Raw genomic sequence first — 13,201 nt, 5'->3', positions numbered from 1 at the left:
AGGAGACCTTTGGCTGTGCTGCAGTAGACTGTTGAGAACAGGCATGGTAAGTACCTACAGGGTTTGATGAGAGGCACCAAATTTTAAACTGCTCTCCTGTTTATGCATTTTAAAAGACATCTTACCTAATGTGTTTCTCAATTAGTTGCCTCTGAAGTAATGACGTCAGTGCTGCTATAATATCAACACTGTGAAGAACATTCAACTATAATTTACCGTATCTTCAAAAAGAGAATATAATTTAAAGAATTATTTATATTGAATTAACAAAATGATCCCAAAAAGATACTTAAGCTTCCACTTAGCTCATCTGATGTTTAAAATAAGGTGGCAGGCATTTATGTTCACACATCTGCTGCTTGATCTTATCACCATCATCATCATCATCATCATTGTCCCACATGAACATAATTACTCTTTATGTAATGTATAAATTTAAATACAATCTGTAATGGCATTTTAACAACTGCTGGGAAGTAAACGCTTACTTTCCATAGCCTGGTTTAAATGAAGGTAGCAAGTAAGTATACGCTGTGTAAGGATGGAAACTGTTATTTCACAGAGACAGGTGTTAGAAAGTCAAAAACCAAAGAAAATTGTTGTCAGTTTGCCATAGAATTAAGCTCAAAACCTATCAGGCCTTAGCTGGTTTTATATTCTGTAATGAGCAAGGAGGTTAGGCTGGACTCACTGACATTTGCAGATACCCAACTTCATTGATATCTTGTTTCAGATGAAAATCACACAAAACTCGTGACTCCTGGCATCAAGATGAACTTAAAAGTTTTGCCTCAATTCTGTTTTCAAGCTTTTTCACTGAAAGTGTAAAAATTTAAAAATGATAAATGGTGTGTCAGAAACCTGAATAAATCAAGAACAGTTACGCAGAGCGGTCCTTCCAAAAAACAAGTCTGCTGCAAATGGGGCTGATGAGTATCTGGAGCAATGCAGCGTGTGAAATAAGAGAAGCATTTCGGATGGAGCTTCCACAGGCAGACGTCTGCAATCACAGTTTGAACTGACAGAAACCAGTGGTGGAGTCAGAGGTAGCTCCCACCTGTTCTTCGCTATGTTTTCTTTGGTAACTCAACGGGAGTGTAGGAAACATAGTTTTGACGTGACAAGTAAAAGACAGCTCTCTGTAACATGTTTAACTATGACTTCCCACTATTCAGAGGCTTTATTTTTAATAAAGCACCACAATGTGTAAATCAGTGCTGTTACTTGTAGGTTGCAGGCATCTCACGCCGTCTGCAGCAGTGCAGCCTTTCCATACTCCTGTGCTACGGGGAACCAGGGACAACGTGTTTTGCAGTGGGACAATCTATAAAGGAGAAATACATACCGCCACCTGACTGAGACCGACTGGCCGATACCAAGACAAATCCTACACCATCTACCTGTTGTCTACTCTTCGCCAGAGCTGTGTAAAGCTGCTGAAAAAGCCATCCAATTCTGGGGCCGTGCATTTAATTTTCTTTCCCTGCTAAAGCAAAATAGCACCAGATGCTTAGGATGGGATACACCTGCATCGCAGCTGTGTAAGGTGGGAAGGAAGAACATTTCCCATTAAAATCCTACTAGTAGGGAAGTGGAGCTCTTTGCTTCCAGGTCTTAATGGGAAGTTAGAAAAAGTAAATTGTGGAACTATCAACGTGCTGTGAAATGATGGAAGATCAAGAGGGAACAGGTCCGGATTTCACTTTCACTGTCTGGAATAGAGGAATATTCTTCTTGCCTCCTTTTCCTGCAGCATTGATGGCTGTGATGCACAATGTTGGGCAGCCAGGAAAGACCAGCCCTGTATTAGGAAGTCAGAATAGTCTCAGTGCAGTTCCCAAACGAACCCAATTTTAAGTGGACTTGAAGGGAACTGCAGTTATCCCCTTGAACCTTCAGTGGGCAGTACCAGATACATCGTTAAGAAGGTTCCACTAACACTGAGGTATCCCAGCCCCATGGAGCAGCCTCCAGAGAAAAACATCCCCTTAAGGCTACGAGGTGCGCTGCTTGCACTCCTGGCCGCTGGCTACCTCCTGCTAAAGAGGTGCTAAGAAAACTCAAATCGATGTACTTGATCTGTGCTGAAAATTGCATGATGTTCCACCATCGCTGTGAAAGAGGTTATTAGTTCTGCAAAAGGTACTACATCATTTCACAGAGACATTTCCCATTGCTGAAATATATTTGAATGAAATTAATTTCTGAATAAAAAATTAACTGGAGAACTTAATGGATGGCACCAGGGTAAAAGTTTGGCATTCTGAATTCTCTTCTTTTTGCTTTTTAAAAAAAAAAACATGAATGAAAACGTAGGTCACTTGCACCCTCTTTTGTGTATCTTTTTATAAGTATCTATATAAATGACTCTACCTATGAAAATGTTAACGTGGTTATCGCCATCATCAGAAAATGTTTTCCACTTCTTAAAACCAATTCTTTTTTCTCTGCTTCTCTTAATATCTGAAGTGGAAAGTGAGTGCAGAAAGATAACACCCTAGTCATGGATCATTTTTTTTTTTACTTCTGTAGAGAGAAGCAGTTTACTTTATGGTATTTATCTTGTAATAAAGAGTTAATGCTAACTTTGTTTTGTGTTTTGTTTTGTTTTGTTTTGTTTTGCAGATGAGGTATCTTAGCTGCATTCCATAAAAGCACGTAAGATGGATTGCTGAACACTGGGAAATACATCTACAGTTCTGAACGTTTTGGAAACAAAATATGTTAGCAACAAAAAAAAAAACTTGGTCTTTACCTGCATCATGGAATATTCTGAAGGCAGTGATTGTTGACAGACTGTATAGTGAGATGTGCAGTTTGCACTGCTTTGGGGGCAGGGACAGTTCTGCTTTTGGCCAGCACGTGGCATAAAAAAAAAAAAAATCCTTGAGAGGAGGCACCACCAGAATGTAAAATAAGTAGAAATCTGACTCTCAGCTCATTTCTAATTTTTCTTTGAGGATTCATGAATCATCCCCAGCTTTTGAGCAAATCCAGTAAGGCACGTTTAGCACATGCACTGTTTCTAGTGCATGCAAAACTGCAAGGCGTGTGTTTCTTCATGCTGGAGTACAGTTCTTGAGTCCTGAAGTCAGAGCTGTGCAGGGAGAACCTGGAGAGTGCTCGGAGAACGTGCTAATTTAAGTGCATCTTCAGGGATATGCATTAACCTGTGTATTAACCCTTGCAGGTCTGAGTACTTGACTGGGTTCTTCACGTAGGAGCAAGTCTACTGAGTTGATACAGAGTTAAACTAAATGGAAGATGAAAAAGGTTCAAAAGACCCTCGAGATGCATGTACAACCACTGCACCAAAATATTTCTTTATCTGCTTGCTTACTGACTGACTTATTTATTTATTTTAGGTGGGATTTAACAGTAACTTTTACTTGGGCCCTTTGGTTATTTACCTGTTGCACCGTGTACTGGAAATGCAGCTCTTCTACTAAATTCCTATTCGCTTGCTTTCTCGCTTGCTTTCAGCACTATGGGCCCTAGTGGACAAATAAGTTAATGACATTGTTTCCTTCTAAATATATGTAAACTTCAGAAACAGGCTGATTTACAGCCAGCCATAACTTTGAAACGGAAATCAACAGGGAAAAGCTATAATGAGCACTTAAAGCATGATTTTCCTATTTTAGAGTATTTATAAATTACATCTTAAAATTAAAAACCAGTTTGTTTCTATGAAATGTGGTTATGTACATTTAATTCTTTAAAGGTTCCTTAGAGGACTATCTATCTTCATCTTCTCTATGAAATTACTGTTTTTTCAAAACTTCTTGCTTTATCCTTGTGTTTCTTATGCTCAGCAATAACATTATAGCTTTATATTAAACAAAAGGTAAAATTCAATGAAAAAAACCTTAAAACAGTTTCAACTCACTTGTATTTTTATTGCTACTTTATATTAATTTTATAAGTGTAGGGTTTAGCTTTTTAGAAATCCTGTAGATCCTTTGCAGACAAAATCTTTGTTGAAATTTCATGAAAAACAGATTATAAAACTGAGCTGCGAGACGAGCTCTCTGTGTGTGTGTAACACAGCCCCCGATCATTTTTCATGCCATGTCCTCCTGACTATTCAGAACACTTGTTCCATCAATACAAGTTAACTTTTGGTGTAATTAATGTACGTGTCTTTCCCAATTTTCTAATAAAATAAATGGCTCATATTGTTTAAACACATCTCTTTGGTTGGACTCCTAATTAAAATCTTTAAATTCTTTCAAATTCCCATTTCTAGGCCTTTTGGGAAGTTGAGCTGATGAAAAAGGCTCCTCTTTTTGATCTTGGTCTATTTTATACCAATCTGGGTATTATGGTGATGGGTAAAGTCTAAAGTTCTGTGCAGCACCATCCTGTAGCGACAGGAGAATTAAAAATAGCACAGCACTACTTAGTTTTAAATAAAGTTTTTTTAAACATTTGGGACCACGCAATATATGACCACAACATGTTCATCACTGTTTGTAGTATAAATGGCTTTGAGAGCCGTGAATTTATTTCTGTGTATCACAACTGTTTTGGAAAGGGTGTTCAAACCTGCCTGGTGGCAATGGTGGAATACGAGGTGCCTTTGGCATCGCTTCTTCACAGCCAGGGCAGAGCTAAACTCTGCTCAGTGCTCATTTCAGAGAAAAGTGAAGCAGCGTAGACTTTCAGTGGATATCAGTCCTGACAGCCTTGCTTTCTGAGCCTTAAATTAACGAGCGGAATTAACGGTTGGTGCACTGAGCAAGGTGCGTTTAGCCGCAGGTCCGGCTACGTTTCCATGCAAGGGGCTGTCGAGGATATCGGACAAACTGCAGGTCGCAGTCAGGAAAAGAGGAAAATCCGCTCATGGACAACCATCCTACTCCCCATTAACTCCGAGTCTTTTCCCTGACCTCTAAACGCTGGAGCTAATGCCAACACAGCGCTGAGCGAGGAATAAACTGTGCTGGCCAATGGGCTGCTGAGTCTCGGTTCCACTTTAGAAGAGAGAAAAGCAAGGACCAAACTGTGACTCTGATATATACTGCCTCTTCAGAGCATCTTTCATGGGAGCTCATTTAACCCTGCTTGCTTAGGAATAATTAATGGCTTAAGCGAATCTGGGTCCAGATTTGTGATGGATATTGCTCAACAGAAAGCAAAAAGGCAAAGAGCACAAAATTTGGACCTTAAGTGTATGCATACAGTAAGAGTATTTGAGGGCAAAATTAGTCCCCCTTTATTTAACAGAAAGCCAGAAGACAAACGTGTGTGGATCTACAACACCAATCATCAGCCTACGAGGAGGATGAAGGCAATACCACCAATATCAAGCAATGTGCAATCATTCAGCCGTAGAACTTACTTCCATTTCATTCCATTCCACTATATGAGTCAGCACAAACCCACTCATTTTTGTATTTCTCTTTTCACTCTTATTTTCATCTCTGTGCCAGTGGATTGAAGAGTTAATAAAATTTCACTGTTACAAGAGGTCATTTCGCAACTAAACGCAGCAATTTGAAGTGGGAAATGGAATGAACACCAAGGACATGTTTAGTGAGGTGACATTCTGGATGTACTCTGTGAAGAGCATTTGCAGAATTGTTGGATTGCTTTAAAGCATGCAGGAAACAATAAACCAAACACAACACTAGTGTTGACTCTCACAGATGCATTCAGCTCAAACATCGCCATTCCACTTGGAATTACAAATAAATCTGGTACTGAATTACCTAATATCATGGAAATGTTCCTGTGTATTTTGCATAGCAAAATGCTCAGAAAAACAGCACTTCCTTCAGCCTAGACATTAAGAAGGTAAGACTTGAATCTGCTTATTCATATTAAAACAATTGCAGGCTTCACCAGTCTTAAGATCGGTGAACAAGTTGTGTTTAAACAGTAAAGAACTGCAATTTAACCACATCTGTCACCACTTAAATCTTTACATTTTTGTCTTCTGACAGCAACTGTAGAAGAGCATACTTAGAAACTGTCAATATTACATGTATTGATTTTATTTGAAAGAAGCAGGCTGGTGTAACTGGCTTTGCATGTCAATGTGTGGACTCCGGTGCCTACCACTCAAGGACAATGTTCCTCTCAGCGTCTAAATCTCACCATGCAACATACGGAATTCAATCTTTGGCCCGATTATTCTTGGAAGAGCAAGAAATCACAGATACCTAACTGCACTGGAATTGACTGTGCTGCTGGAAGGAGTGTGGTTTTGTGTCAATTTTGTTGCCATCAATGGGTACCAATCAAATCAGATATCCTAAATAGTCGCAGAAAAAATAAAAACTAGATGCTAGTTCTTTTCTTTTTTATTGAATATCTCCAATTAATACAATCCTTTAATTGTTTTTTGGCATTCTTCTTCGTTTCCCACCACACTAATAAAAAAATAAATTATAAACTCTTTTTTTCCTACACCCTTCATGGTGTAGGAAATGCATGGATGCTATACCTTGAACTCAACATACAAATTCTGCGTGACGAGCAGGGAGGCAAATTCATTAGAGGGAAGAAAGTAGAAACATGAACAAACTTTAAAAAGGGCTATTAAAAAAATAGCTTTTGTGTTCCCCCCCCCGCGTTTCTCTTGGTTAGGTTTTGGTTTTGAAAGCTTAAGAGGTCTCTCTGCAACTCAGTTTTTTCTCCTGCTTGCTCCTGTGGTGAGAACACAGCGTCTGTGGTAGTTTGAAGGTTTTCCTCGAGAAATGGCGAATGTTGGTATTTGAACTGGATAGGAGTCACCAACCCCTGTCCTCCTTGGCTCCTCCAGGATCTCAGATAAACTGTTTCAACCAGCTGCCTAGTACCTCAAGGTGAATTTCATCAACCTTGGTGACTTAAAAACAAGTAACTTCACCTAAATCCTCCCTAACCTGCTCTTTCCCAACAGTAGCTGGAACTTTGCCCTTTTAACATGACTGTTGGCCGTGACAGCTGATTTCAGCCAAGTAACAACTGAAAAGCAAAACCAAATGGAACTCTTTTGCTGGAGTGTCGTTCTTATATCTTTCGTTCCCCTGGGCAGTGAATCAACCCTTCCCTTTATTTTCTGCCTCACTACTACTGTACTTGTAGAACACTTTCCAGCTACTTTTTATGTCCCTGGTGACACCTGAACTCACTTTGTGCCTTAAGGACAGGACAACAGCTTCTAGTGAGTCACATCCAAGTCCATCTGGCCTTTTATCCTGTCTCCAACCAAGGTCAATAGCGGTTATTTAGGCAACAGCATAAGAACTGGGCAAGTGTGTATTATTTTTTTATCATCAACTTGTGATTGAGGAACATCCTGACCGAGAGGTTGCATCCTTGCATATAATAGCCATGAGTGGATTTTTTTTTTCCCCCCAATGAATTTTCCCCATCATTTAAAGGCATTTTTAGCATACACAATACTCCTCAGTATGAAGTTCCATAGCAAAACCGCACGCCATCAGAAATAACCTCCATCAGTCTGTGCTGAACCTGCCACCCATGAACCTATCCAATGTATTCTCACTAATTTATCAGTTTTCTCTTTCTGGTCCTTGATTCTCCCATGTTTGGTCAATTTATGCTTCTCTGGGATGTGCCAGCTCTTACGCCTGCTTTGTGTCTCTGTGTAGCGGAGTTAACCCAACTGAAGCTCCCATTGGGATGTCGACACCATTAGACTTCATGTGCTCTCTTCTGAAAAGGTTTGGGTTTGGTGAGGCAGCACCTTCCAACTCTCCTTCCTCTTCTCTCAAAACCCTGAGTGAAAAAGGAAAGTTGGGAAAATTAACGGCATTTGTAATTGTAATTCAGCACTGAAACAATAACCTCAATTTCCCTTTGACAGTTGCCTGCATGTGGAGTAGATGTCACCTGTTTGCAATCAGAATGAGAGGTTTTTGCAGTCAACTTCCATTTTGTAAATCAGTGCTGAAGGCACAGGACAAGAGAACAATACCTCATGCAAGTGAGCAGAGTGGGTTCAGAACAGAGATACCTTTTGAATAAACTTAAAGATGCCGGCTCAGGGTTTGACACCAATGAGCTCAACACAGATTAATTTACCCAACAAAGAAAGAAATTATTCCATATTTAGAAGACAAGAAGACATCTATGAGCAGCAAGCCAGTAATGTTACACCAGTTTGCTGAGCAGGGGCTGAAGTGAAGGTGTGTTTGGGGAATCGGACCCAGCTGTAGCCATCAGCCTGAGCACAGGGCTTTCATAGGGGATGTTTATAGATGGACACAGACGTTTCCCCGTCCCAGGATTTCCTTGAACACCCAGTAAGAAAAAAAAGAAAAATCAGTATTGTCCTATAACTGATTCTATATCCTCACCAGAAATAAGCAAGCAAATCCCAAAACAGCATGTCTTTTCTTCATTGATCCAAATCATGTACTCTCCACATAAATAACTGCTTCCTTTTTACTATTCATTCCAGCTAAGTGGACTGCTTACCTGGCCACATAAATGTCTTCAAGTGGATAAAAGCCACTTTGCCAGACAGCACATACTTTGGAAGGGAAAATGAAGGAAATTCCAGAAATGGTTTACAGGCAGAAGTTGTGCTCCTACAGCTTTCATTTTAGGGAGGATAGTTATCTGCTTAGTTTTGCATTATGCCCCCAGACATCTCTCTGTGTGTGCACAGGTATGTATTAATAAATGGTAAGTTTATATGCAAATGCACACATGCCAGCAAAAGCATGCGTGTATATTTACATACGTTCTTATGTTGTATAAACTCAGTCTTTCAGAATGGGAAATAAAGAAGCTATGCACCTCTTTTTAATCTCAGAGTCGATGCAATGTCCCCTCGCTTGCACATGCAGTTTTGCAGACATAGTTGATGGATTTGGTCCCACTTCAAGACAGTTAAAGTTAGAGGAAACAAACCTTTTTTTTGCGAGAAAGCAGGGTAATATCACTTGTGCTCTGGCAAAAACACATGAGAGAACTGAACAATCCAGGTGGAGCGGGATTTCCAGCCTCCTATAACATGCATGTGTTGCAAAATTGCACACAATATCTGTTTTCAAGATCTGCATGCAATACCAGCTTTCCTTTACATGCATCTCTTGCCACTCCCATATTCAGGCAAGAGCAAAGAGCTTTGCGGGTAAAAATGTCACTGTTGGTTTTAATGGGCATAAACACCAAAACACTAACCAGCACAAATGACTGGAATTGTTAAAATGTTCCCATTGCTGTTTGGCATCTTCAGACTGCCAGTGTTTGTGGAGGAACTAGGAAAAGTGTGGAGCTGTTAAGATCTTGTAGAATGTTTTCCTCCACCAAGAACTACTTTATTAACACAATATTTGAATATTCTTATTTTATACAAATGGTATTGCTAATATTCCTCAATATATTAAAAACACACATTAGATGGAGAAATAATTAAAATGTGCAACTCAAAGAAACAGACACCCCTCTCAACGCTCTGTTAATTCAATTTTAATGATGTCCAAAAATACACAATCTTTTATCTAACGCTTTGACACTCTTTCAGATGATTGAACCAAGAGAACATCCCAAGTCTTCCTTTCCAAACTGTGGGAAAGCAAACGTTAACCTGCTGTGAGAAAAACTAGTCCTGCACATCAACAACGTGACCCTTTTTTATATTCATCAAGAAAGCTTCAATTCCAAAGCTGTTGATCCAGCTCTTTTTATAAACACCCCATACGCAACACAAACCAAAAATAGCTAGGCCATTACCTCGACCATCAATGACCTTTGAAGAGACAGATTATTTAAAGTATCTTACCCATGGAAGAGAATTCCGTGTTTACAATCATTTATATTGCCACATAGAAATTGGCAAAGATTTCTTCTTTATCTAGGTATTTAGACTGTGCTCATCAGCGTGCGATTACCCTTAACGACTTCGGGAGGGTTAGCTCAAACAGGAGGGAAGAATGGAATTTTGTCTGGTTTGTTCACAGTCATTTCTGAAAGTTAAGGAGCGAAACAATGTGCAAATCTGATTTGCGCAAAACAGCAGAAATATGGCTTTGTTCGTCTTTGGAAATTATTGCCTGAGTGATGCTGCATGTGTCCGTTTAACTGAAGACATGTTCCACGGCCTTTGCAAAAATATGACATAAAAGACAGTAGGAAATAAAAACGCTTATTTCACACGGAGCTGTGTATATAACTATCTCCAATCTTTATGAGAGTGTTCATTGTTACTTGTAGGGTTTATCTCGAAAAACATCATTTGAGGCTTTTTTTTTTCCCCCTGCTGGAAACAAACAAATGGGAAAGGTTTTAGCTGTACATGCCGTGTCTCCCACTCCATCGTGGAGGCTGGCCGAAGGAATCATGAACACGTAAAACAGCTGTGCCCTATTAGCAATCTGTCAGATGGTTGCGAGCAATATATTACCAGTCTCTTTGAACAAACGCCCACACCCTCGATTCTTCACAACAGAGTCTTGCATGCCCATTTTATGAGCAGATGTGTTATTGTAATCACACACAATGCAGCCATTCAAGAAAGAAAGGGGGGGGGGAGGGGGGGAGAAAGATCATCTTTATAGTTGGAGGCGACCAGCAAAATCCACCTCCATGATATAACGAAAATGTTTTTATGTGTATCTAAGGAAGCATTTTAGGAGGGATGTCTTTCCAAGGGTGACTTGCCCGGGCACAGTGGCAGGAGAGACACTTAATTTTGGAGATGGCAAACTGCAGTCTGAAGATCTTTGTTTTCTCCTGCTGACTGTGATGGTCTCCCTTCTGGATTTAAGTTGGAGCTCAGGGAGATGAATCCCACTTTGGACCCGTTTGGAACCATGCTAGGGAGTCAGGTACAGTTGGTCACCCAAAACATGCTCCTCAGCAGAGCCAGACATCTGCAGCGAGGGAGGAGCCGGCCACCCCAGGCTGCCCTCGTCATTAACAGACACTTTCAGAGCGTGATTCATACGGCCCATTTTAGATGCCTACCTTTGCATGAGAAGAATTATTGCTGAGAATTATGCCTATGTTTGGCCAAATGATCCCCACCCCTAGTTTCCCTTTGGCCAAGGTGACATCCGATGGGTTGCAAATTTAAAAGCCATCTATAAAGTCCTGCATTTTCCAATACGACTAAATGTTTTATACTTTAAGGACTGTGAGTTGCATACCAGTTGTGGTTCAGGCTCTGATCTTGGTAATTTAGCTGCAGATTCCAGTGGAGCTCTTGCATCAAAAAGCCAGCTCTCCTCCCCCAAAGTAATTCAGTGTTTGAATGCCTTTAAACCGGCTAGATAGCAACTTCCACAGTAGTGTCAGGCAAATGCTCTCGTGGCATTTATGATGGAGAGTGGGACTACCTTTGTTACTAATGCACGTTAAAAAAAAAATGTATATACTTGTTACTAGGAGTACATGATGGGCAATTTCATGTACCAATTTTGCTTTTATGCTAAACTGTAATATTTCATAATGGGAGAGGAAAAAGTGTGGGGATTACCTGTTAATACTCAAGTATTCATACATTGCCCATCAGTGTTACAATAACCCTTAAAAAACAGCTAAGTATTGGAAACTGGGCAAATAATTAATTAACTGCAAACTTTGTTTTGCTGCTGTTTGCAGACCTCTTTTGTTTCGCTAGTGGCAATCCTTTCTCTGATCCATTTGTGTTTCACACGAGAGACTTCTCTTCCCCTGTTCTCTGACAATACAGGAAATATATTTATATAAACGGAAAAAGCTGGTTCAGTCAATGGCATTTCAACCAAGGAAGCAGAGGCTGTACTTCGGAGCTGTACATAAACAGAATTTTAAGAGGTAACAATGAACTAAACCATGTTTACACAAGCATTTGTAATAATAGCTCACAAGGTTCACAGAATGTTTTACTCCTATTAGCTCAATTGCACAATTGGTTTGTCACTTGGTACCTTACCCAACCTATAAATCTTCCCGCTAGATAGGAAATCCAGTCCATTTCGCCATCATCCTTCACATTAAGCACACTTCTCCTGCTGCTGTACTGGGGGAGAGGTAAAATCTAAGGATTCTTTAAAACACTTCATTATTTTTTAATTCTACAGTGCAGCACATTAAAATTAAAATGAAAAGCCCTGCACCTTATATTACCTGATGAGCTTTACAGAAATTGTCATAATTGTGTGTGGGTTTTTTAATGACTGCTTCTTGTAAAATACCTTTGGTAGTGCAAGATCAAAGCAAAGCAGAGATGTCTGCTACAAGATGATAATTCAGGTAAACACACTCAATGGTAAAAATGCAAATGTCGAAATGTGATTGACTTTGCTTCTATTTAATGTTTATTTTCGCTGCCAAAGCAACGACAAGTTCAAACTAATTCCAGACCTGTTATAAAATAAATTGAAACTACTATAAGTCAACTAGTTTCCATTTTTTTTAACTTAACCTAGATCTCACATGGTAAAACACTGCTCAAAGGTTTCATCCAGTCAGCTTTCTATTGTGCTCCAGGAACGTGAGAAAGAGTTCAAAAGAAATTAGCCCAGCTATAAATATTTCCAAAATAATTCTGTCATCAATTAAAGTCGTACAAGAACATACCATCCCTGTTTCCTATATGAGAGCAGCTCTGACTTCTGCGTGTACTGTGCATCCCCTAATTGCGATCCATCCTCAGAATTAAACTTTTTAAATCAGTAAAATCCCCTGTCTGGGAATTCTAAATTTGTGAATTAAAAAAAGCTACAGATTTGGACACAATGCTGCACGCAGGAAGGTCTCGCTATATCAGGCACACTTCATGCTTGGAGGGTGTTGGAAGGAGGGGGACTCGCCGGTGGCACCTGTGGCACATGCACAAAGGTGGGGGGTTCCCTGCCTCTGCAGGTTTTACGACCTAATTTAAAGCAGTATGTGCCACAGGACATGATATCACCTGGAAAAGGGAGAGGAAGGAATACAGGTAACACTCACAAAATCCTGCAGCATCCTTTGCCAATTTCACACCATCCTTTTTTTTTTTTTTTCCTGCCATGCATATAGTGGTGCTGCAGAGCATCTCCCTTCAGGACAACTCTGGAGTTATCTCAAAGGTCTTATTTTATGTCTAAGGAGAGATGGCTGAAATTGGGTTTCCCGGATTGTCCTGGTTTTGGCAGGGATAGAGTTAATTTCCTTCCTAGTAGCCGGTACAGTGCTGTGGTTTGGATTTAGGATGAGAATAATGTTGATAACGCACCGATGTTTTAGTTGTTGCTGAGCAGTGCCTACACTAGGC

This window comes from Aptenodytes forsteri, unplaced genomic scaffold (genome assembly GCF_000699145.1).
Source record: "Aptenodytes forsteri isolate BGI_AS27 unplaced genomic scaffold, ASM69914v1 Scaffold41, whole genome shotgun sequence".
Lineage (NCBI taxonomy): Eukaryota > Metazoa > Chordata > Aves > Sphenisciformes > Spheniscidae > Aptenodytes > Aptenodytes forsteri.
This window is presented reverse-complemented; position numbering follows the sequence as displayed.